Source organism: Ctenopharyngodon idella, chromosome 10 (assembly GCF_019924925.1).
Source record: "Ctenopharyngodon idella isolate HZGC_01 chromosome 10, HZGC01, whole genome shotgun sequence".
NCBI classification, from domain to species: domain Eukaryota; kingdom Metazoa; phylum Chordata; class Actinopteri; order Cypriniformes; family Xenocyprididae; genus Ctenopharyngodon; species Ctenopharyngodon idella.
In genome coordinates, this window is record NC_067229.1 from 3,553,104 (window position 1) to 3,576,963 (window position 23,860).

The 23,860-nt window shown below is 34.7% G+C and overlaps 2 protein-coding genes and 2 long non-coding RNA genes across 10 annotated transcripts in view; 2 read left to right on the top strand and 2 right to left on the bottom strand.

Moving 5' to 3' along the window:
• Window positions 1-11,195, bottom strand: part of LOC127519843 (uncharacterized) — a 46,288-nt gene extending 35,093 nt beyond the window's left edge. Inside the window, exons 1-6 of one of the 3 annotated variants that reach the window (XR_007931900.1) lie at window positions 10,939-11,194; window positions 10,190-10,351; window positions 8,896-9,201; window positions 7,394-7,516; window positions 4,452-4,485; window positions 1,291-3,904 (exon numbers count right to left, since the gene is read on the bottom strand). The gene's annotated coding sequence lies outside the window, so the exon portion shown is untranslated. The other 2 variants (XR_007931899.1, XR_007931898.1) reach the window with 2 other exon arrangements.
• LOC127519749 (uncharacterized) overlaps window positions 1-23,860 on the top strand; it is a 172,663-nt gene that overhangs the window by 19,899 nt on the left and 128,904 nt on the right. The gene's annotated exons all lie outside the window — the stretch shown is intronic.
• LOC127519898 (uncharacterized) lies at window positions 3,265-13,724 on the top strand. Its single transcript, XR_007931947.1, has 2 exons — window positions 3,265-3,447; window positions 13,408-13,724. It is a non-coding gene; the product is annotated as an uncharacterized LOC127519898 (long non-coding RNA).
• LOC127519885 (uncharacterized) lies at window positions 13,172-22,885 on the bottom strand. Of its 5 annotated transcripts, XR_007931927.1 has the most exons (7): window positions 22,871-22,885; window positions 21,204-22,557; window positions 20,407-20,568; window positions 18,941-19,246; window positions 17,010-17,225; window positions 14,415-14,448; window positions 13,172-13,864 (listed from the first exon to the last, which is right to left on the bottom strand). It is a non-coding gene; the product is annotated as an uncharacterized LOC127519885 (long non-coding RNA). The 5 variants fall into 5 exon arrangements; XR_007931928.1 differs by lacking the exon at window positions 20,407-20,568; XR_007931929.1 differs by lacking the exons at window positions 21,204-22,557; window positions 22,871-22,885 and adding an exon at window positions 21,043-21,182.

Below are 23,860 nucleotides of genomic sequence, written 5' to 3' on the forward strand. Positions count from 1 at the left end.
AAAGCACTGCTTGGATATTATAACTAAAACTGCTGCATTTTGAAAAATTATACTTTGGACGCGGGCTCATTTGTTTGTGACGTATATACGATCATATACAGTTTTACAACATAAACGCTGCTCAGGTTGCATAATTTCTTAAAGAACGATGATGGAGAGCAGATCATTCAGAAGAAATGTGATGCAAACAATGGATAATATATCAATATTTCATGAATTTAACGCTTTTGTGGACAAAAAGTAGGCCTACTGTTTTTTGTTTTGCAATGGACACTCATGGACATTTTACCCAATTAAGTGCCACGGATTGGATTCATCTCGCGATCGCTATTTCATTATAAAGGTATGTAATTTGGGGTTATAAAACCCCGGGGTATATAAAGTCCCGTTTGATTTTTCGTGTTGTTATTTGCACACCCGACTCATATTAGTTACTGGTGTTGGAGCAGATCTTAAAGACACCGTAGATTGACAATACACCTTTGGAACTTTCTAATAAACGTGTTATCTTTATTAATATTTGAGATATTATCTAAGATAGATAGATACCTCCTTCTGCTAACATGATCACGTCGCGCTAGGCCTGCATGGTTTAAGCAACCAGTTACATTATTGGTTCCAACCACATCCTGCCTCTTTGCCCATTTTCAGTTATCCGGCAGTGCCGTGCGGTGACGCGCAGCTAAGATGGCGGCGGCCTCATTTTCGCTTCAAAAATGCTCTTCAGAAATCTACGGGTGACCTCACGGACACTACGTCCATATTTTTTTTACAGTCTATGGTTCTTGCCTTAACATGTTTGGCCAATTCATTGAAAAGAACCGACTCAAAAGAGTGATTCATTCACGAATGAATTGGTTCTAATTCTAACCAGCCGACAGAAAATATGATTGCCGAAGTAATGGATAGCCTATTAAATTTATATATATAGGGCTAAATATTTTTGTTTTGTTTTTAAATGGCGATATGAGGGTGATTTGCGGTGTAGTTTAAAGCAGTTTGCAGATGTAACAGACAGGGTCCCCGTTTTACACCTAATTGCTATCTACAAAACAACTTTGTTCTAGCATGAATTGCCCAATGATTATTACAAAAGAACCATTAGCCTACAAACGATTTATGCCAATTCTGCGCTTCACAACGCCAAAAGATACAACAAAATGCATAATTGAAATCGTAATCAAATGTAATTCAATCAGAAATTTAAAACAAGCAGTAGAATAGTCTCATAAAAATGAAGTTAAACCCCAAATGTGTCAGGAAAAAGCGTAACTAAAAAAAAAAAATCACCTTGATGGCGCCAAACTCCTCGTGAAGATCTCCACCTGCTTCCAGTTCTGTCACCTACCAAGGTGTCCTGAGGTGTCAGTGAATTGCTATGCGGTTAATAGGGTGTTCTGTGTGGTTGCTAGGTGGTTTACCAGTATAAAGAGCCAAATCAGCTATGATATTGCTTGGGTGCGTCATTTGATCGAAGCCTGTGGGAATTTTTTAACTGTTAATCGTCCACCAGGTAAAAATCCACTTACTTGAAAATTATAACATGCGCAGTTATATTTTTATATTAAATATTTTATATTAAATTATATTAAATGTTACTTTGCCCACCTCACAAAGTGATACTTTCCAACTTATGCTAAAAAAAAAAAAAAGTGCAATATAACGCCACTTAAATCGGATTTACAACTCATGCGGAAGTCCGTAACTTTTGTTTACATGTGACGTAACGCGAAAATGGCTGCAAGCAGTGAGATATGATAACATTCGCTTTTAAACAAATACAATTAATCAAATATGAATACAGTATATCAATTTATACAATATACAATATATTAAAACCGCTCAGTAAACGTTTGCGGAATCAAGTGTGTGAAACATGTTAAATGACCCTCTCTGTTATAACGGTACAAACGCAACAGTGCTAGCAGAGTCTATCCGCTAGGATTCGGTTGCTGGGATACTTTTGTGTTTGACAACGAACAACTGCAAAGCTGCCATGTTCGTGATCGGGAAATGGACCACCTTTTTGGTCCAAGGCAGCAGATGTAAACACCCTCAGAAATTAAACTATAACATAACTAGAAGGAAGAATCATATTCTCACAGAACAAACGACACCTGAATGTGTTGTTTACATAGGCAGGAATTACTATTTCGTCGTATTAAGGATATAAGCACAACTTTTTAAAGGTAAATTAGCATTTAAAAACAATTTACCATGGTATCCATAGTTTTAATATGACCTCTTCTTTCAGGATCTTTCTGATACCACATTACCATACTTTTACAGTCGTAAAAAAAAAAAAATCACTATACTAATGCCCATGTTTGCATTTCCCATTCTAAATTAAACTAAGGACAAAACATCCCTTGTTTGAAATGGCCTGGCCTGAATCTTGAGTCGGAAAAGCTTATAATATGTGCAGAAACGTACAAATAAAGTGAAGGGGGAAACGTTAATTGCCTATTACTGTACAAGAGCGCCATAGTAACCAGAATCACCTTCCGGAGATTAGCTCCACTATCCTTTATAAATAGACCTAAATGAAACGGAAAGCTTTTTAAATTACAGTTGATTAGACACTGTGTTCAGGAATGAGTTCAACAGCTAGTCAGGGTGAGTAAAGGTCAAATGCTGAATCCTAAAATGATAAAGGTGAAAGTTTAGAGCATCAGAGTGTTGAATGAGGCAAGGATCCATAGAAGGTAAAAGAAATTAACAGGATTGATGATTCAGTTACACAAAATACTATACACATGGAGTTATTACTAGAATTGATTTTACTGGTGTACTGATATGTACATCTTTCTACTTGGATCATCAGCGGTATATTGATTTAACTGATAAATGACGCCATCTGGTGGATTTTTGAGGAACAGCAGCTAAAAAAAAGCATTATAGCATTGTGAGCTCAACATGTGTTTCATTAACTGGATCTCAACTCTTGGTGAATGTGTTGGTCATTATGGAAATGACCTGTGTTTGTAGATCGACCGCATAAGTTTCCTCTCCCATCTGCAGTTTTATGTGATTATGGTCTCTTAATCTGCCCTGTTTAGTAATCTGGCTCTAGAGCTCAAGAGAGTTGAATCTAGCAATTAATCTGACAAACATTCATTTGTGAGAAGTCCACATCCATTGCTACATACTACTGAAGCTGTTGGTCATCTCACTTTTACAGACTAAACAAACCAGACAACAGCAGCCAGAATATAGTTTTAGAAAAAAATTTTCCTCACTATTTTATTTATTGAAGCAAATGTTCTGCATTAAGCTTGAAACATCAAATACAAATAATTCCAAGCTAAACCTTCTCTAATAAAATAACTAAAAACAAATTAACAATAAGCTTATACAACGATTAATCATCACCTGAATCAGACGGTTTACATTTACATTCACAATCAGAGCTAGATGTTCAGATTTACTGCAGATAACACGAAATAGGTGAAATTAAGTGCAGTTATGTTGTTTGACATAAAAATAAGGCACAGTTTATATTATAAGGTAAGCAAATAGAAATAAATATGCAGATACTTCCTGCAATCACATCAAACTTTGTACACAGAGCAAAACAGTCAGTGTGGCACAAACAAACTTTTAGAAATTGTAAAAGTGTCACTTTTTTTAATTTTATTTTTTATTTGGTCTATACATGACTTTTTTCATCAGATATTTTGGCTAATAATTGAAGAATGGTGTAAAGTGGACTATCCAGAATTCAGAATGAGTGAAAGGAATGAAATGTGAGATTTAGATTAGATTCATTGGCATACACAGGATTTTAGAGGTTCACGAGGAGAAATCTGTTACATTATTTTCATAAGAAAGCTGTTGGAAGAGCTTTCCTTCACCAAAGGCAGGTCTGTGTCCTCTGGCTCATTTCTTCTCTATGTAGTGGAATCTGACAAAACAACAACAAAAAAAAGATATTAAGAGACAGATGCAATTAAAAATGAAAAACATGATGCAAAATACCTTTTTTTTTTTTTTTTTGATGTACAGTAAGGAGTTTTGACCAATTAAGTGTCTCACAATAGCATTTGTGCATAACTGAAGAATTCACTCAGATTGGAAAAACACCGGCTATAATACACAAACACAATACCAATACAATATTACTATTGTTAAGAAATTTTTTCTTAATATTTCAAGTTAGTGTATTTTTTTAGGTAACAGATTTTGATCTTAATGATCAGATTATTTCATTTAGATGATTTATAAATAGATCAGATCTCTTCAAATAAAAGCTGTTCTTGAAAACTGATTTCACAGCATCATGAGGATTGAGACTGATATGACAAAAGAGACAAAATTCATAAACGGCTCATTGCAGTGAAGCATTTTTTATATACAATCCTTCATCAAAATTCACATATTGCTAAAATAAGAATAGATGTTAATAATGATAATAAGTGAATGTATTACACCAGAAGATTTGAGTTACTTACCAGAGACAGTTAATATCTGTCACAGAAGCTCATACTGTACAAACAGAAATATTGAACATAAATTATCAGAACAACAATTAAAAAAAACAAAAAACAAAAAAAACAAATGAACAAAAACATTTGCCTCCTGCTTTCTGGTCATTAAATCTTCAAAATCTTTCATATCACTGCCATCTTTTATATTTGAGTATTAGTGATAGTTCTTTATAATGCTGCTGGGTCATTCCGTATCAAATCAACGAAATTTTGGAAACTTCCGCAGCTCAAACCTTTGATTTTGTGTTTGTGATTTAATGCGTTTTTGTTCAGATTGTTCTTTATCCAGCAGAGTCATTCTGTCTCAACTCAACCAGAGGTCCCCGGCTCAAATTTTTGATTTTGTTTATATTTTTTTCTGAAGAAAGACTAACATAAATAGTGATGAAAGCCAAAATATTAAATATCACAGATGTACGTTTACTGAGTAATAATAATACAATAATATTAATAATAATATTTTGTTGAGTGGGGTCAAAATGACAATTTTCACTTGGCAGCAAAATGACAGCATCATTATTTTATTTTTACACAGAGATTTGTAGGTCTATTAGTAAAATCTTATATGCCAACAGTGACCATTCAAAAATGGGGAAAAAAGCACTTCTTGTTGTTTGTCTCAAGTTTGCATGACTGTAACTCAAGAAGTATTAAAGATATCTTAATACCCTTTTAGATTCTGGTTCTTAAACTTTCCTTTTGGCATCTTCATTTTAAAGGCCCTCAGTAGTTTAATCCCAGAGAAATGGAGATCTTAATGTGGCTCCATGAGTAAATTGGTAAACTGAACATTTTCAGTGATCAAAAACCAAATGTGGGTCACTTTGCATACAGCTGATACTTTTTGTTTTAAAGAGGAATATCTGAAGATCAAATAATGTTGAAACTAGAAATGTATCTTGTGTTTTCTATCATCTCAATTGCATAGAACATCCCTGATTGCCATAAATACTCCTTTTCCAAAGTTTACATGCCTGCAACTATAAAAGTATTCAAGATGTCTTAAATCCTTTTAGATTCTCATTCCTAATAAACTTTCCTTTTGAAATCATTTTCAAGGCCCTATATAGTTCAGTCCCATAGATATGGGGATCTCAAAGCATTTTCCCCATTTTCAGTGATCAAAAACCAAATGTGGGTCACTTTGCATACAGCTGATACTTTTTGTTTTAAAGAGGAATATCTGAAGATCAAATAATGTTGAAACTAGAAATGTATCTTGTGTTTTCTATCATCTCAATTGCATAGAACATCCCTGATTGCCATAAATACTCCTTTTCCAAAGTTTACATGCCTGCAACTATAAAAGTATTCAAGATATCTTAAATCCTTTTAGATTCTCATTCCTAATAAACTTTCCTTTTGAAATCATTTTCAAGGCCCTATATAGTTCAGTCCCATAGATATGGGGATCTCAAAGCATTTTCCCCATTTTCAGTGATCAAAAACCAAATGTGGTTAACATTGCACACAGATGATACTTACTGCATGTAAAGAGGAATGTCTGAAGAATAAATAATGTTTAAACTAGAAATGTATGTTGTTTCTCCTCTATCTAAAGAGCTGAATACAACACCCATCTCTGAGTGCTAAAACAAACATTTTTCCGAAGTTTACATGTCTTTAATTTAAGACGTGTTTAAGATATCTTAATGTCATTTTAGATTTTTGTTCCGATTAATCTTTTCTTTTGGAATCTTCATTTTTAAGGCCCTATTATGGTTCAGTCTCATAGATATAGGAACATCAATGCGGTAACGTGTAGTTAGGATACTGTGTATTTAAACTCTCTTGGTAGCATCAGAAGCTGTTAAAGTGAACAAAATCATTTCTTCCAAATATCCCTAAAACTGATTCAAATACAGATTCGTATAAATACACTTCTGAGAGCAAGTTAATGTGCCTCAACCATTTTCAGTGGATTTTGGTACTCGGAGAGTTTTGTTTTATTCAATTCTTTTGATAGAGGGAAACAAGATACATTTCTAGTTTAAATCTTTAAATGCAGTATCAGCTGTGCGCAAAATAAACCACATTTGGTTTTTGATCACTGAAAATGTAAAATTCAACAATTTGGACATGCCTTGAAATCCCTATATCTATGGGACTGAACTATATAGGGCCTTGAAAATGAGGATTTCAAAAGAAAAGTTTATTAAGAATGAGAATCTAGAAGGACATTAAGATATCATGAATACTTGTTACAGGCATGCAAACTTTGGAAAAGGAATATTTACGGCACTCAGACAGGTATGTTCTATGCAGATGAGTATGCAACGTGAACCACATTTGGTGACCACTGAAAATGTGTTTAATTTACCAATTTACTCATGGAGCCACATTAAGATCTCCATTTCTCTGGCATTGAACCACTGAGGGCCTGTAAAATGAAAATACCAAAAGGAAAGTTTGTTAAAAAACAGAATCTAAAAGGATATTAAGATATCTTTAATACTTCTTGAGTTACAGGGATGCAAACTTGAGACAAACAACACAAGAAGTGCTTTTTCCCATAATGAAGCAAAGATGGCTAAAGTCAACAGATTTTACTAACAGACCTACCAATCTCTGTGTAAAAAATAAAATAATGATGCTGCCATCTTTCTAAAGTAATTTTTACACTCCTCTAATTTGGCTCCAAAACCCACATGCAGTCGGGGAGGAGCTGAAAACGGAGATGTGAAGACGTTAATGTTTGTCTTTCTACAGAACAAAATATCACCAAAATCAAAAATGAGCCGGGGACCTCTGGTTGAGCTGACACAGAATGACCCTGCTGCAAGACCAACCTGAACAAAACACATTCAATCACAAACACAAAGGCACAAAAAGGTTTAAACCTGACTAAGCATCATCTGCTACACCTTTACAATCTACAGCACATATTTTTCAGCTGTAATACTTACACATTTGTCCCTTTTTCTTGTAGAAATAGTAAATAGTCCCACCAACAGCTGCAGCCAGCACTACAAGAACAGCAATAACTATCCCTGCTATCGCTCCTGAAGACAGACCTCGATCTGGATCAACTAGAGAGAGACAGTCATTAATAACACTGACAGTGAAGGAGATCACAGAGCTTCTAGGCTAGCAGACACTTCTACACTGTAAAAAATGATTCTTCATAAAACAAAGATTACTGGAGTATGTTTTTCAAGAAAATACAATTTCAGATTTTCTACCATAAAATTTCACACATTTTATTTGTGAAATTACTAGGAATTTCTGAGTGAAAATTGTTTTATTCAGTGTGGTCCGCCATCAGTCTGTAGCATGTGATCCCTGTAAAATGTTAATGTAATTTCATCACTCATGTAAGTTTATTTCTGTATTTTGTTATAAAACCACACCTATTTGCATTTGAATTATCAGTAAACTCACTGAAAGATTGATTTTTTTTGTCTGGGCAGCTGGTCTCATTAAGGAACTTTAACATGCTCAATATTGAATAACAACTGCATGACTATTATTTTGAAACCTGCTTTTTCCCCATCTTTGATTAGATTCAATTGTATTGGATAAGAGTGCAGCACAGAGCCAATGAAATACAGACAATTCTTAGTTATCTATAGTGGAAAAATTCATGTCTAAATTCATACAAACAACACAAAATACAAACAGTCTCGTTTCACAGCTGTTTTGAGGGACATCATTGACTGATGAATCATTTATCAACAAAACAAATCATTTTTTTTTGTTTTTAACACATAAATCTGTTGATGTGTCCTATTATAATGAAGCAGTTGGATTAAAGGGCTAGTTCACCCAAAAATAAAAATTCTGTCATTTATCACTCACCCTCATGCCATTCCACACCCGTAAGACCTTCGTTAATCTTCGGAACACAAATTAAGATATTTTTGATGAAATCCGATTAATCAGTGAGGCCTGCATTGACAGCAAGATAATTAACACTTTCAGATGCCCAGAAAGCTACTAAAGACGCATTTAAAACAGGTCATGTGACTACAGTGGTTCAACCTTAATATTATGAAGCGACGAGAATACGTTTTGTGCACCAAAAAAAACAAAAGAACGACTTTAACAATATCTAGTGATGGGTGATTTCAAAACACTGCTTCATGAAGCTTTTTGTTCATCTGAAAGTGTTAATTATCTTGCTGTCAATGCAGGCCTCACTGAGCCATCGGATTTTATCAAAAATATCTTCATCCTTTTTCTGAAGATGAACGAAGGTCTTACGGGTGTGGAACGACATGAGGGAGAGTAATAAATGACAGAATTTTCATTTTTTGGGTGAACTAACACTTTAAATATCAAATGCTAACAAACTTTAAGTGACACAGCTTGCCAGTACAGATTTCGCATCTGTAAAATTACAAATTTCACAGAATTTAAATAGTGATAACTATGTAAATAACATTATTATATTAAAAAACATACTCACCAATGACAGTGAATATCTTGTCTGAGGACCCTTTGGTGCTGCTGATCTTTAGTGTATATTGTCCAGACTCTGTGATTTTGATGTTTGTGATCTTGAGATCTCCAGTGTGTTCGTCCACATTCAGCCTGCCTCCGAATGCCCCGTCGGTAGAATCTAATACTGTGATCTTACCGGCTACACTACTGATTCTAAATATAAGCATTTCATTTAACCTCCACTCTATCTCATCACTACCTCGTATTGTAATGCCAGTCTGTAAAGTGTGTGACCCTCCCTCCTTCACTGACACTGACTCACCAAACACACCTGAAGAACAAACACAAACAGTTACTTAGCCTATAAAACACACCTAGAAATCACGAGTCTTGCTGACATGATCAGTGGAAATCTCTATTCTTAAATTAAAATGAAAAAAATACTGTTATATAATACCATTACAAAATAGCCTAATAAAGCCAATAACAGGGTTCCAAATAAATAATAGCACAAGTACACCTGCAAGATGTCTGTTAAAAATCACTTCATCTGGAAAGCAGTTCTGCTGTTAACAAACATCTGATAGACATCTTTAAGATGTCATAGGCTTTAGTTCTGCTAAATATTTAGTACAACTAAAGCCTATGTGGCTGCAACAACTGATTAATATTTAAACTCTACTTTAAATATTACTGTGACTAACATATTAAGTGATGTAGTCATTGTTGTTGAACAATATACAAAAAGATGCGGTACACCTTTATAAAAGTGATCAGGTTTTTTTTATTTTTTTATATATAAACTCAGCAGGGAAAATAAGGTATTGAAAAGAAAATGTGCATACCCAGCTAACAGAATTTTGTTATAAGAACATTCTCCAAATATTCAGCGTTGGTTCTGGGAACGTAAAAAATGTCCAGTTTTCTTGATATTAGAGAAACGTTTTTAAAAGGTATAATGTTCCTCAAATGATCAAAACTTAATTTTGATTTAAAATTCAACATTGTAGGAACGTTGATTTGTAACATTCCAAGAACATAAAAATGTCCAGTTTCCTTAATGTTAGTAGAATGTTATTTAAAGGTTAGTATGATGTTCCTGAAACATTCTTTCAATCATTCAAACACCTGCTGTGAGCAAACACTGAAAGAAAGAGAAATAAGAACACTATGACTTTCTTTTTCAGCATTTCTGCATTTTTTACGTTCCCAGAACCAACACTGAATATTTGGAGAACGTTCTTATAACAAAATTCTGTTCGCTGGGTAGAAAACGAAACCGAAAGTACTGCAGCTTCTACACTCAAAAACGGACTTACCGATCGCGAATAATGGGGAAAGAACAAGTATAAGTGCGCTCTTCATCTTGTTGTACAGTTGCGTGAAGAGATATGATCCTTGAAGTTATTACAGTCCTCTGATTGTTCATCAGAGACCCGTTTCTGAGCCGCACCCTCAGCCAGAGATATTATACGAGACGACTAACAGAGAGAAAACGAATTACATAGAGACTATTTACACTGAATAGCATTTATTTCATTTTCAAGAACCGCAAAAAAGCGCACTCCGGTAGTCCTGTATCTAAAATGGCCGAATCTTCCGCTTGTTTGAATCAGGCACATGCACATAGCGCCGCCTAGTGAATGGGCGATTTTGAAACAGGCAGCTCACTTGTTGCCTCGTTGCCCAATCATGCAATGACTTTACAGGCAGCGTTTGCGCCCGAAGGTACCTCACGAAACTCATTTCGGACAGACTTCTGAGGCAACGTAACGGTTTAATCAACAGCAAAATAGCGCGAGCTTGGTGATAACTAAGCGAACGTTTAAGTAGCATAATAGTACTTTTTCGCTAGAAGTAACATCAAAAGTAGAAAACAATGGTCATAAATTTACACACAAACTGACCACCAACCGCAACTTTCAGACGCCATATTTAAGATTGTGGGATATCAAAGGCAGTGAAGAATACATCTATGCTGCCTTCAAAAATCGATCAGATGAAGGCATCTCATGAGACAGGAAGTGAAGCTAACTTTGGATTCAGACGTGCCTTAATGTCTTCCTACCTTGCATTTTTCAGTTTCCGGATGCAGCCACTGCTTCATGAAGCTTCGAAACTTTTGGGAATCGTTTGTTTACATTCAGTGGTTCGGAGTGTGTAGGCTTGTCCGACTTCACACAGCCCTGCGCAGACCGATCAACATCAGACTTGAAGCAGTGCATGCCGGTTAAAAATGTTGTCCGACTTGAGACAGCGCCGAAGCCACATGACTGTGACGTTTGGCATTTTAGAGAACTCAATAGATTCAAAATACATTTTCATCTCATGTTTAAATCTTAAAAAAAGAGGTTTTCATTTAGAAAATTTTGAAACCATAGACATAAAAAATGTATTTATTATTATGTCTATGTCTGAAACCTTCAGTTCCACTAATGCTCACAAATCTGTATTTTTATAACAGTAAAAGCTTGGTATTTAAACAGCATATGCTTATGTTGAACTTTATTCTTGTACAAACAGACACTAAGCAATATTGAATGAAAATGCGTCTGAAACATCTGTGTATTTGACAAATATTACATTTAATTCACTTAAGCTGTGATTTTATACATTTGTAGACGTTTAATTAGACATTAGTGTAGTTAAAAGGAATAGCCTAATAGTAAATTTTATGAATGTTTGGCCTGAGTTTTTTGTGCATTTACACTGTTCTGACCAGCAGGGGTCACTAGCGTGTGGCGTTTCGAACGCATCGAAACAGTGAATCATTTTGCGAAGCAATTCAGTGGTTCAATTGATTCGAAGCTTTGAAAAGCTTCGTTTCTTCCCTCATTGGCGCCACCTACACTGCAAAATATGATTTTGAAATGTTTTGAAATTAGTTGTTAATAAAACAAAGATAATTTGGAGTACGTTTTACAAGAAAATACTATTCAAATCTTTGTATTTTAAAATTACACTGATAAAATGATTCTGAGCTACTACAGAAGAAAACAAATGTAATTTCCACATGAAAAAGTTCAGGCAAGAATTCATAAAAACAAAGTAAATTCTATATTAGAACTCAGTTCAAGCTTGTAGAAATTAAATATCACCATTATAAAATTAAGTAAACCTAGTGTTCCTATCATGCACTGGGGCATGAATAATTAATAAGGTTTTTTTTTTTGCTCTTTTAGCTGTATTCACACTGTTTTATCATTGCTTTTGTTGTTAGGTTTAGTAACTTGCCATTTTGTGACATTTGGAGTTAATTTTCTACTCAAATTGACACTCAAAAACAATCCATTGTGTACCAAGTACTGTGATCTCTATGTTTGGGCATACACTTAAAAAAGCATGTTTTTTTTTTTTTTTCTTCTTTCAGGATCTTTCTGATACCACATTACCATACTTTTACAGTCGTTAAAAAAAAAAAAAAAAAATCACTATACTAATGCCCATGTTTGCAACATCCCTTGTTTGAAATGGCCTGGCCTGAATCTTGAGTCGGAAAAGCTTATAATATGTGCAGAAACGTACAAATAAAGTGAAGGGGGAAACATTAATTGCCTATTACTGTACAAGAGCGCCATAGTAACCAGAATCACCTTCCGGAGATTAGCTCCACTATCCTTTATAAATAGACCTAAATGAAACGGAAAGCTTTTTAAATTACAGTTGATTAGACACTGTTCAGGAATGAGTTCAACAGCTAGTCAGGGTGAGTAAAGGTCAAATGCTGAATCCTAAAATGATAAAGGTGAAAGTTTAGAGCATCAGAGTGTTGAATGAGGCAAGGATCCACAGAAGGTAAAAGAAATTAACAGGATTGATGATTCAGTTACACAAAATACTATACACATGGAGTTATTACTAGAATTGATTTTACTGGTGTACTGATATGTAAATCTTTCTACTTGGATCATCAGCGGTATATTGATTTAACTGATAAATGACGCCATCTGGTGGATTTTTGAGGAACAGCAGCTAAAAAAAAGCATTATAGCATTGTGAGCTCAACATGTGTTTCATTAACTGGATCTCAACTCTTGGTGAATGTGTTGGTCATTATGGAAATGACCTGTGTTTGTAGATCGACCGCATAAGTTTCCTCTCCCATCTGCAGTTTTATGTGATTATGGTCTCTCAATCTGCCTTGTTTAGTAATCTGGCTCTAGAGCTCAAGAGAGTTGAATCTAGCAATTAATCTGACAAACATTCATTTGTGAGAAGTCCACATCCATTGCTACATACTACTGAAGCTGTTGGTCATCTCACTTTCACAGACTAAACAAACCAGACAACAGCAGCCAGAATATAGTTTTAGAAAAATTTTTTCCTCACTATTTTATTTAGTGAAGCAAATGTTCTGCATTAAGCTTGAAACATCAAATACAAATAATTCCAAGCTAAACCTTCTCTAATAAAATAACTAAAAACAAATTAACAATAAGCTTATACAACAAATAATCATCACCTGAATCAGACGGTTTACATTTACATTCACAATCAGAGCTAGATGTTCAGATTTATTGCAGATAACACGAAATAGGTGAAATTAAGTGCAGTTATGTTGTTTGACATAAAAATAAGGCACAGTTTATATTATAAGGTAAGCAAATAGAAATAAATATGCAGATACTTCCTGCAATCACATCAAACTTTGTACACAGAGCAAAACAGTCAGTGTGGCACAAACAAACTTTTACAATTTCTAAAAGTGTCACTTTTTTTAATTTTATTTTTTATTTAGTCTATACATGACTTTTTTCATCAGATATTTTGGCTAATAATTGAAGAATGGTGTAAAGTGGACTATCCAGAATTCAGAATGAGTGAAAGGAATGAAATGTGAGATTTAGATTAGATTCATTGGCATACACAGGATTTTAGAGGTTCACGAGGAGAAATCTGTTACATTATTTTCATAATAAAGCTGTTGGAAGAGCTTTCCTTCACCAAAGGCAGGTCTGTGTCCTCTGGCTCATTTCTTCTCTATGTAGTGGAATCTGACAAAACAACAACAACAAAAAGATATTAAGAGACAGATGCAATTAAAAATGAAAAACATGACGCAAAATACCTTTTTTTTTTTTTTTTTTTTGATGTACAGTAAGGAGTTTTGACCAATTAAGTGTCTCACAATAGCATTTGTGCGTAACTGAAGAATTCACTCAGATTGGAAAAACACCGGCTATAATACACAAACACAATACCAATACAATATTACTATTGTTAAGAAATTTTTTCTTAATATCTCAAGTTAGTGTATTTTTTTAGGTAACAGATTTTGATCTTAATGATCAGATTATTTCATTTAGATGATTTAAAAATAGATCAGATCTCTTCAAATAAAAGCTGTTCTTGAAAACTGATTTCACAGCATCATGAGGATTGAGACTGATATGACAAAAGAGACAAAATTCATAAACAGCTCATTGCAGTGAAGCATTTTTTATATACAATCCTTCATCAAAATTCACATATTGCTAAAATAAGAATAGATGTTAATAATGATAATAAGTGAATGTATTACACCAGAAGATTTGAGTTACTTACCAGAGACAGTTAATATCTGTCACAGAAGCTCATACTGTACAAACAGAAATATTGAACAAATTATAAGAAGAACAATAAAAAAAAAACAAATGAACAAAAACATTTGCCTCACATCTGCCTCCTGCTTTCTGGTCATTAAATCTTCAAAATCTTTCATATCACTGCCAGCTTTTATATTTGAGTATTAGTGATAGTGCTTTATAATGCTGCTGGGTCACTCTGTATCAAATCAACAAAATTTTGGAAACTTCCGCAGCTCAAACCTTTGATTTTGTGTTTGTGATTTAATGCGTTTTTGTTCAGATTGTTCTTTATCCAGCAGAGTCATTCTGTCTCAACTCAACCAGAGGTCCCCAGCTCAAATTTTTGATTTTGTTAATATTTTTTTCTGAAGAAAGACTAACATAAATAGTGATGAAAGCCAAAATATTAAATATCACAGATGTACGTTTACTGAGTAATAATAATACAATAATATTAATAATATTTTGTTGAGTGGGGTCAAAATGACAATTTTCACTTGGCAGCAAAATGACAGCATCATTATTTTATTTTTACACAGAGATTTGTAGGTCTATTAGTAAAATCTTATATGCCAACAGTGACCATTCAAAAATGGGGAAAAAAGCACTTCTTGTTGTTTGTCTCAAGTTTGCATGACTGTAACTCAAGAAGTATTAAAGATATCTTAATACCCTTTTAGATTCTGGTTCTTAAACTTTCCTTTTGGCATCTTCATTTTAAAGGCCCTCAGTAGTTTAATCCCAGAGAAATGGAGATCTTAATGTGGCTCCATGAGTAAATTGGTAAATTGAACATTTTCAGTGATCAAAAACCAAATGTGGGTCACTGCATACAGCCGATACTTTTTGCTTTAAAGAGGAATATCTGAAGATCAAATAATGTTGAAACTAGAAATGTATCTTGTGTTTTCTATCATCTCAATTGCATAGAACATCCCTGATTGCCATAAATACTCCTTTTCCAAAGTTTACATGCCTGCAACTATAAAAGTATTCAAGATATCTTAAATCCTTTTAGATTCTCATTCCTAATAAACTTTCCTTTTGAAATCATTTTCAAGGCCCTATATAGTTCAGTCCCATAGATATGGGGATCTCAAAGCATTTTCCCCATTTTCAGTGATCAAAAACCAAATGTGGTTAACATTGCACACAGATGATACTTACTGCATGTAAAGAGGAATGTCTGAAGAATAAATAATGTTTAAACTAGAAATGTATGTTGTTTCCCCTCTATCTAAAGAACTGAATACAACACCCATCTCTGAGTGCTAAAACAAACATTTTTCCGAAGTTTACATGTCTTTAATTTAAGACGTGTTTAAGATATCTTAATGTCATTTTAGATTTTTGTTCCAATTAATCTTTTCTTTTGGAATCTTCATTTTTAAGGCCCTATTATGGTTCAGTCTCATAGATATAGGAACATCAATGCGGTAACGTGTAGTTAGGATACTGTGTATTTAAACTCTCTTGGTAGCATCAGAAGCTGTTAAAATGAACAAAATCATTTCTTCCAAATATCCCTAAAACTGATTCAAATACAGATTCGTATAAATACACTTTTGAGAGCAAGTTAATGTGCCTCAACCATTTTCAGTGGATTTTGGTACTCAGAGAGTTTTGTTTTATTCAATTCTTTTGATAGAGGGAAACAAGATACATTTCTAGTTTAAATCTTTAAATGCAGTATCAGCTGTGCACAAAATAAACCACATTTGGTTTTTGATCACTGAAAATGTAAAATTCAACAATTTGGACATGCTTTGAAATCCCTATATCTATGGGACTGAACTATATAGGGCCTTGAAAATGAGGATTTCAAAAGAAAAGTTTATTAAGAATGAGAATCTAGAAGGATATTAAGATATCATGAATACTTGTTACAGGCATGCAAACTTTGGAAAAGGAATATTTACGGCACTCAGACAGGTATGTTCTATGCAGATGAGTATGCAACGTGAACCACATTTGGTGACCACTGAAAATGTGTTTAATTTACCAATTTACTCATGGAGCCACATTAAGATCTCCATTTCTCTGGCATTGAACCACTGAGGGCCTTTAAAATGAAAATACCAAAAGGAAAGTTTGTTAAAAAACAGAATCTAAAAGGATAATAAGATATCTTTAATACTTCTTGAGTTACAGGGATGCAAACTTGAGACAAACAACACAAGAAGTGCTTTTTCCCATAATGAAACAAAGATGGCTAAAGTCAGCAGATTTTACTAACAGACCTACCAATCTCTGTGTAAAAATAAAATAATGATGCTGCCATCTTTCTAAAGTAATTTTTACACTCCTCTAATTTGGCTCCAAAACCCACATGCAGTCGGGGAGGAGCTGAAAACGGAGATGTGAAGACGTTAATGTTTGTCTTTCTACAGAACAAAATATCACCAAAATCAAAAATGAGCCGGGGACCTCTGGTTGAGCTGACACAGAATGACCCTGCTGCAAGAACACATTCAATCACAAACACAAAGGCACAAAAAGGTTTAAACCTGACTAAGCATCATCTGATACACCTTTACAATCTACAGCAATATTTTTCAGCTGTAATACTTACACATTTGTCCCTTTTTCCCGTAGCCATAGTAAATCCCACCAACAGCTGCAGCCACCGCTGCAAGAACAGCAATAACTATCCCTGCTATCGCTCCTGAAGACAGACCTCGATCTGGATCTGGACCTGGATCTGGACCTGGATCTGGACCTGGATCTGGACCTGGATCTGGACCTGGATCTGGACCTGGACCTGGACCTGGATCTGGACCTGGAACAACTAGAGAGAGACAGTCATTAATAACACTGACAGTGAAGGAGATCACAGAGCTTCTAGGCTAGCAGACACTTCTACACTGTGAAAAATGATTCTTCATAAAACACAGATTACTGGATTACCGTTTTACAAGAAAATACAATTTCAGATTTTCTACCACAAAATTTCACACATTTTATTTGTGAAATTACTAGGAATTTCTGAGTGAAAATTGTTTTATTCAGTGTGGTCCACCATCAGTCTGTAGCATGTGATCCCTGTAAAATGTTAATGTAATTTCATCACTCATGTAAGTTTATTTCTGTATTTTGTTATAAAACCACACCTATTTGCATTTGAATTATCATCAGTAAACTCACTGAAAGATTGATTTTTTTTGTCTGGGCTGCTGGTCTCATTAAGGAACTTTAACATGCTCAATATTGAATAACAACTGCATGACTATTATTTTGAAACCTGCTTTTTCCCCATCTTTGATTAGATTCAATTGTATTGAATAAGAGTGCAGCACAGAGCCAATGAAATACAGACAATTCTTAGTTATCTATAGTGGAAAAATTCATGTCTAAATTCATACAAACAACACAAAATACAAACCGTCTCGTTTCACAGCTGTTTTGAGGGACATCATTGACTGATGAATCATTTATCAACAAAACAAATCATTTTTTTTGTTTTTAACACATAAATCTGTTGATGTGTCCTATTATAATGAAGCAGTTGGATTAAAGGGTTAGTTCACCCAAAAATAAAAATTCTGTCATTTATCACTCACCCTCATGCCATTCTACACCCGTAAGACCTTCGTTAATCTTCGGAACACAAATTAAGATATTTTTGATGAAATCCGATTAATCAGTGAGGCCTGCATTGACAGCAAGATAATTAACACTTTCAGATGCCCAGAAAGCTACTAAAGACGCATTTAAAACAGGTCATGTGACTACAGTGGTTCAACCTTAATATTATGAAGCGACGAGAATACATTTTGTGCACCAAAAAAACAAAAGAACGACTTTTCAACAATATCTAGTGATGGGTGATTTCAAAACACTGCTTCATGAAGCTTTGAATCTTTATGAATCTTTTGTTTCGAATCAGTGGTTCAGAGCGTGAATCAAACTGCCAGTCACGTGAACCATTGAAATTTCAAAACACTTATGAAGTAATGAAGCCTTGTTTACTGAAACTTTGGCTTTGGCAGTTTGATACACGCTCTGAACCACTGATTCGAAACAAAAGATTCATAAAGCTTGTTTTGAAATCGCCCATCATTAGATATTGTTGAATAAAGTCGATATTTTGTTTTTTGGTACACAATAAATATTTTTGTTGGTTCATTAACATTAAGGTTGAACCACTGTAGTCACATGAACCGTTTTAAATGCGTCTTTAGTAGCTTTTTGTTCATCTGAAAGTGTTAATTATCTTGCTGTCAATGCAGGCCTCACTTAGCCATCGGATTTAATCAAAAATATCTTCATCCTTTTTCTGAAGATGAACGAAGGTCTTACGGGTGTGGAACGACATGAGGGTAAGTAATAAATGACAGAATTTTCATTTTTGGGTGAACTAACACTTTAAATATCAAATGCTAACAAACTTTAAGTGACACAGCTTACCAGTACAGATTTTGCATCTGTAAAAATACAAATTTCACAGAATTTAAATACTGATAACTATGTAAATAACATTATTATATTAAAAAACATACTCACCATTGACAGTGAATATCTTGTCTGAGGACCCTTTGGTGCTGCTGATCTTTAGTGTATATTGTCCAGACTCTGTGGTTTTGATGTTTGTGATCTTGAGATCTCCAGTCTGTTTGTCCACATTCAGCCTGCCTCCGAATGCCCCGTCGGTAGAATCTAATACTGTGATCTTACCGGCTACACTACTGATTCTAAATATAAGCATTTCATTTAACCTCCACTCTATCTCATCACTACCCTGTATTGTAATGCCAGTCTGTAAAGTGTGTGACCCTCCCTCCTTCACTGACACTGACTCACCAAACACACCTGAAGAACAAACACAAACAGTTACTTAGCCTATAAAACACACCTAGAAATCACGAGTCTTGCTGACATGATCAGTGGAAATCTCTATTCTTAAATTAAAATGAAAAAATACTGTTATATAATACCATTACAAAATAGCCTAATAAAGCCAATAACAGGGTTCCAAATAAATAATAGCACAAGTACACCTGCAAGATGTCTGTTAAAGATCACTTCATCTGGAAAGCATCTGCTGTTAACAAATATCTGATAGACATCTTTAAGATGTCATAGGCTTTAGTTCTGCTAAATATTTAGTACAACTAAAGCCTATGTGGCTGCAACAACTGATTAATATTTAAACTCTACTTTAAATATTACTGTGACTAACATATTAAGTGGTTTAGTCATTGTTGTTGAACAATATACAAAAAGATGCGGTACACCTTTATAAAAGTGATCAGGGTTATTTTTTTTTATAAACTCAGCAGGGAAAATAAGGTATTGAAAAGAAAATGTGCATACCCATCTAACAGAAATTTTGTTATAAGAACGTTCTCCAAATATTCAGTGTTGGTTCTGGGAACGTAAAAAATGTCCAGTTTTCTTGATATTAGAGAAACGTTTTTATAAGGTATAATGTTCCTCAAATGTTCAAAACTTAATTTTGATTTAAAATTGAACATTGTAGGAACGTTGATTTGTAACATTCCAAGAACATAAAAATGTCCAGTTTCCTTAATGTTAGTAGAATGTTATTTAAAGGTTAGTATGATGTTCCTGAAACATTCTTTCAATCATTCAAACACCTTCTGTGAACAAACACTGAAAGAAAGAGAAATAAGAACACTATGACTTTCTTTTTCAGCAATTGCAGGTGTTTTCAGAAAACATTTTTGCATTGATAAAGTTGATCAACATGTCTGTTTCAATAACAGACAAATGACTGCCACTTATTTTCTTTCCTGTAATTGCTGACTTAAGGAACATTTTCCTGTAATTGCTGACGTTTGAGGAACACCATACCTCAAACGTTCCTCTAACGTCAAGAAAACGACATTTTTTACGTTCCCAGAACCAACACTGAATATTTGGAAAACGTTCTTATAACAAAATTCTGTTCGCTGGGTAGAAAACGAAACCGAAAGTACTGCAGCTTCTACACTCAAAAACAGACTTACCGATCGCGAATAATGAGGAAAGAACAAGTATAAGTGCGCTCTTCATCTTGTTGTACAGTTGCGTGAAGAGATATGATCCTTGAAGTTATTACAGTCCTCTGATTGTTCGTCAGAGATCCGTTTCTGAGCCGCACCCTCAGCCAGAGATATTATACGAGACGACTAACAGAGAGAAAACGAATTACATAGAGACTATTTACACTGAATAGCACTTATTTGCGAATTATTTGGATGAGTTCTTCTATGCTGAAACAAACAGTCAATATTGCTTTTCATTTTCAAGAACCGCAAAGAAGCGCACTCCGGTAGTCCTATATCTAAAATGGCCGAATCTTCCGCTTGTTTGAATCAGGCACATGCACATAGCGCCGCCTAGTGAATGGGCGATTTTGAAACAGGCAGCTCACTTGTTGCCTCGTTGCCCAATCATGCAATGACTTTACAGGCAGCGTTTGCGCCCGAAGGTACCTCACGAAACTCTGAGACTTCTGAGGCAACGTAACGGTTTAATCAACAGCAAAATAGCGCGAGCTTGGTGATAACTAAGCGAACGTTTAAGTAGCATAATAGTACTTTTTCGCTAGAAGTAACATCAAAAGTAGAAAACAATGGTCATAAATTTACACACAAACTGACCACCAACCGCAACTTTCAGACGCCATATTTAAGATTGTGGGATATCAAAGGCAGTGAAGAATACATCTATGCTGCCTTCAAAAATCGATCAGATGAAGGCATCTCATGAGACAGGAAGTGAAGCTAACTTTGGATTCAGACGTGCCTTAATGTCTTCCTACCTTGCATTTTTCAGTTTCCGGATGCAGCCACTGCTTCATGAAGCTTCGAAACTTTTGGGAATCGTTTGTTTACATTCAGTGGTTCGGAGTGTGTAGGCTTGTCCGACTTCACACAGACCGATCGACATCAGACTTGAAGCAGTGCATGCCGGTTAAAAATGTTGTCCGACTTGAGACAGCGCGGAAGCCACATGACTGTGACGTTTGGCATTTTAGAGAACTCAATAGATTCAAAATACATTTTCATCTCATGTTTAAATCTTAAAAAAAAGAGGTTTTCAATTAGAAAATTTGCATTTGGCTGCACTGGCTCTGATGACGACACAGCTGTTTCACGATTGGCCGGATTCACCACCTGACAACAATCACGTGTTGCGTGTTTATTCTGAAACCATAGACATAAAAAATGTATTTATTATTATGTCTATGTCTGAAACCTTCAGTTCCACTAATGCTCACAAATCTGTATTTTTATAACAGTAAAAGCTTGGTGTTTAAACAGCATATGCTTATGTTGAACTTTATTCCTGTACAAACAGACACTAAGCAATATTGAATGAAAATGCGTCTGAAACATCTGTGTATTTGAATATACACAAATATTACACTTAATTCACTTAAGCTGTGATTTTATACATTTGTAGACGTTTAATTAGACATTAGTGTAGTTAAAAGGAATAGCCTAATAGTAAATTTTATGAATGTTTGGCCTGAGTTTTTTGTGCATTTACACTGTTCTGACCAGCAGGGGTCACTAGCGTGTGGCGTTTCGAACGCATCGAAACAGTGAATCATTTTGCGAAGCAATTCAGTGGTTCAATTGATTCGAAGCTTTGAAAAGCTTCGTTTCTTCCCTCATTGGCGCCACCTACACTGCAAAATATGATTTTGAAATGTTTTGAAATGAGTTGTTAATAAAACAAAGATAATTTGGAGTACGTTTTACAAGAAAATACTATTCAAATCTTTGTATTTTAAAATTACTCTGATAAAATGATTCTGAGCTACTACAGAAGAAAACAAATGTAATTTCCACATGAAAAAGTTCAGGCAAGAATTCATAAAAACAAAGTAAATTCTATATTAGAACTCAGTTCAAGCTTGTAGAAATTAAATATCACCATTATAAAATTAAGTAAACCTAGTGTTCCTATCATGCACTGGGGCATGAATAATTAATAAGGTTTTTTTTTTTGCTCTTTTAGCTGTATTCACACTGTTTTATCATTGCTTTTGTTGTTAGGTTTAGTAACTTGCCATTTTGTGACATTTGGAGTTAATTTTCTACTCAAATTGACACTCAAAAACAATCCATTGTGTACCAAGTATTGTGATCTCTATGTTTGGGCATACACTTAAAAAAGCATGTTTTTTTTTTTTTTTCTTTCAGTGTTACATTGTTTGAGTTAAAAGTATTGCAAAGTAAACTTCATCTAAGTAGAAATTACTCAATAAACTTTTACTGGCCAAAATAAAGTTACTTATTTTCTTTGAAGGGTTAGTTCACCCAAAAATGAAAATTCTGTCATTAATTACACACCCTCATGTCTTTCCAAACATGTAAGAACTTTGTTCATCTTTAGGACACAAATTAAGATATTTTTTTAATAAAAATCCAAGAGGTCTCTAACCCCTCCATAGACAGCAATTAAACAACTCAAAAAAACAAACAAACAAAGAAAAAAAACAGGTTTGCCAGCTTCACTTATTTATTTATGATTGAAAATTATATATTCAATTTTGGTGAATAGCATTTCCTTTAGTTTAGCTCTAGATCCTTGAACTTTCCAATTAACTTTTTTGGCTGCTTTAACACTGTGTTTAGAAACACACTTGTTGTGTTAAAGAAAGCCAGAAATCAGATGCTTGTTGTTTATTAATGATATAAGCATCATAAAGTGTTATGTTTCATTGATCATGTATAAAAACCTCATCACTGATTGTTTGTGTTTAGTGTTGTAGGTGTCTCTAAACTTTCTACTGATCTTGTGATACTGCAGCATTTGATCAACAATCTGATCAATAGGCCCTTCAGTTAACTTACGCCTATCCGCAAAAGCAGTGGATCTGTTGTTCCGTCTTACCTTTGTGCTGGCGACGTCTCGGGAAAATGCTTTAATAACTTTAAACGTGAACTGTTTAGAACCGTTTCTGTCAAGAATTTACACAGTCGGCTTCTTTTGGTAACGTTATTTATTATTTCCTTTCTGTAACTGCCTTGCTTAAGGTTTCCGTGAGCAGAAACATGCACGCGGCCATCCACGTGATGTAAAAGAAAACGTGATTCATCAGACCAGGCCACCTTCTTCCATTGCTCCGTGGTCCAGTTCTGCTGCTCACATTTGTCACTGTTGGCACTTTCGGTGGTGGACAGGGGTCAGCATGGGCACCCTGACTGGTCTGCAGCTATGCAGCCCCATACGCAACAAACTGTGTTGCACTGTGTATTCTGACACCTTTCTATCAGAACCAGCATTAACTTCTTGATCAATTTGAGCCACAGTAGCTCATCTGTTGGATCAGACCACACGGGCCAGCCTTCGCCCACATGCATCAATGAGCCTCCGCCGCCCTGGCCCTGTCGTCGGTTCACCACTGTTCCTTCCTTGGACCAGAGTATGTGATTTCAGATGCAGCCCATGAACTTCATCTCCAGA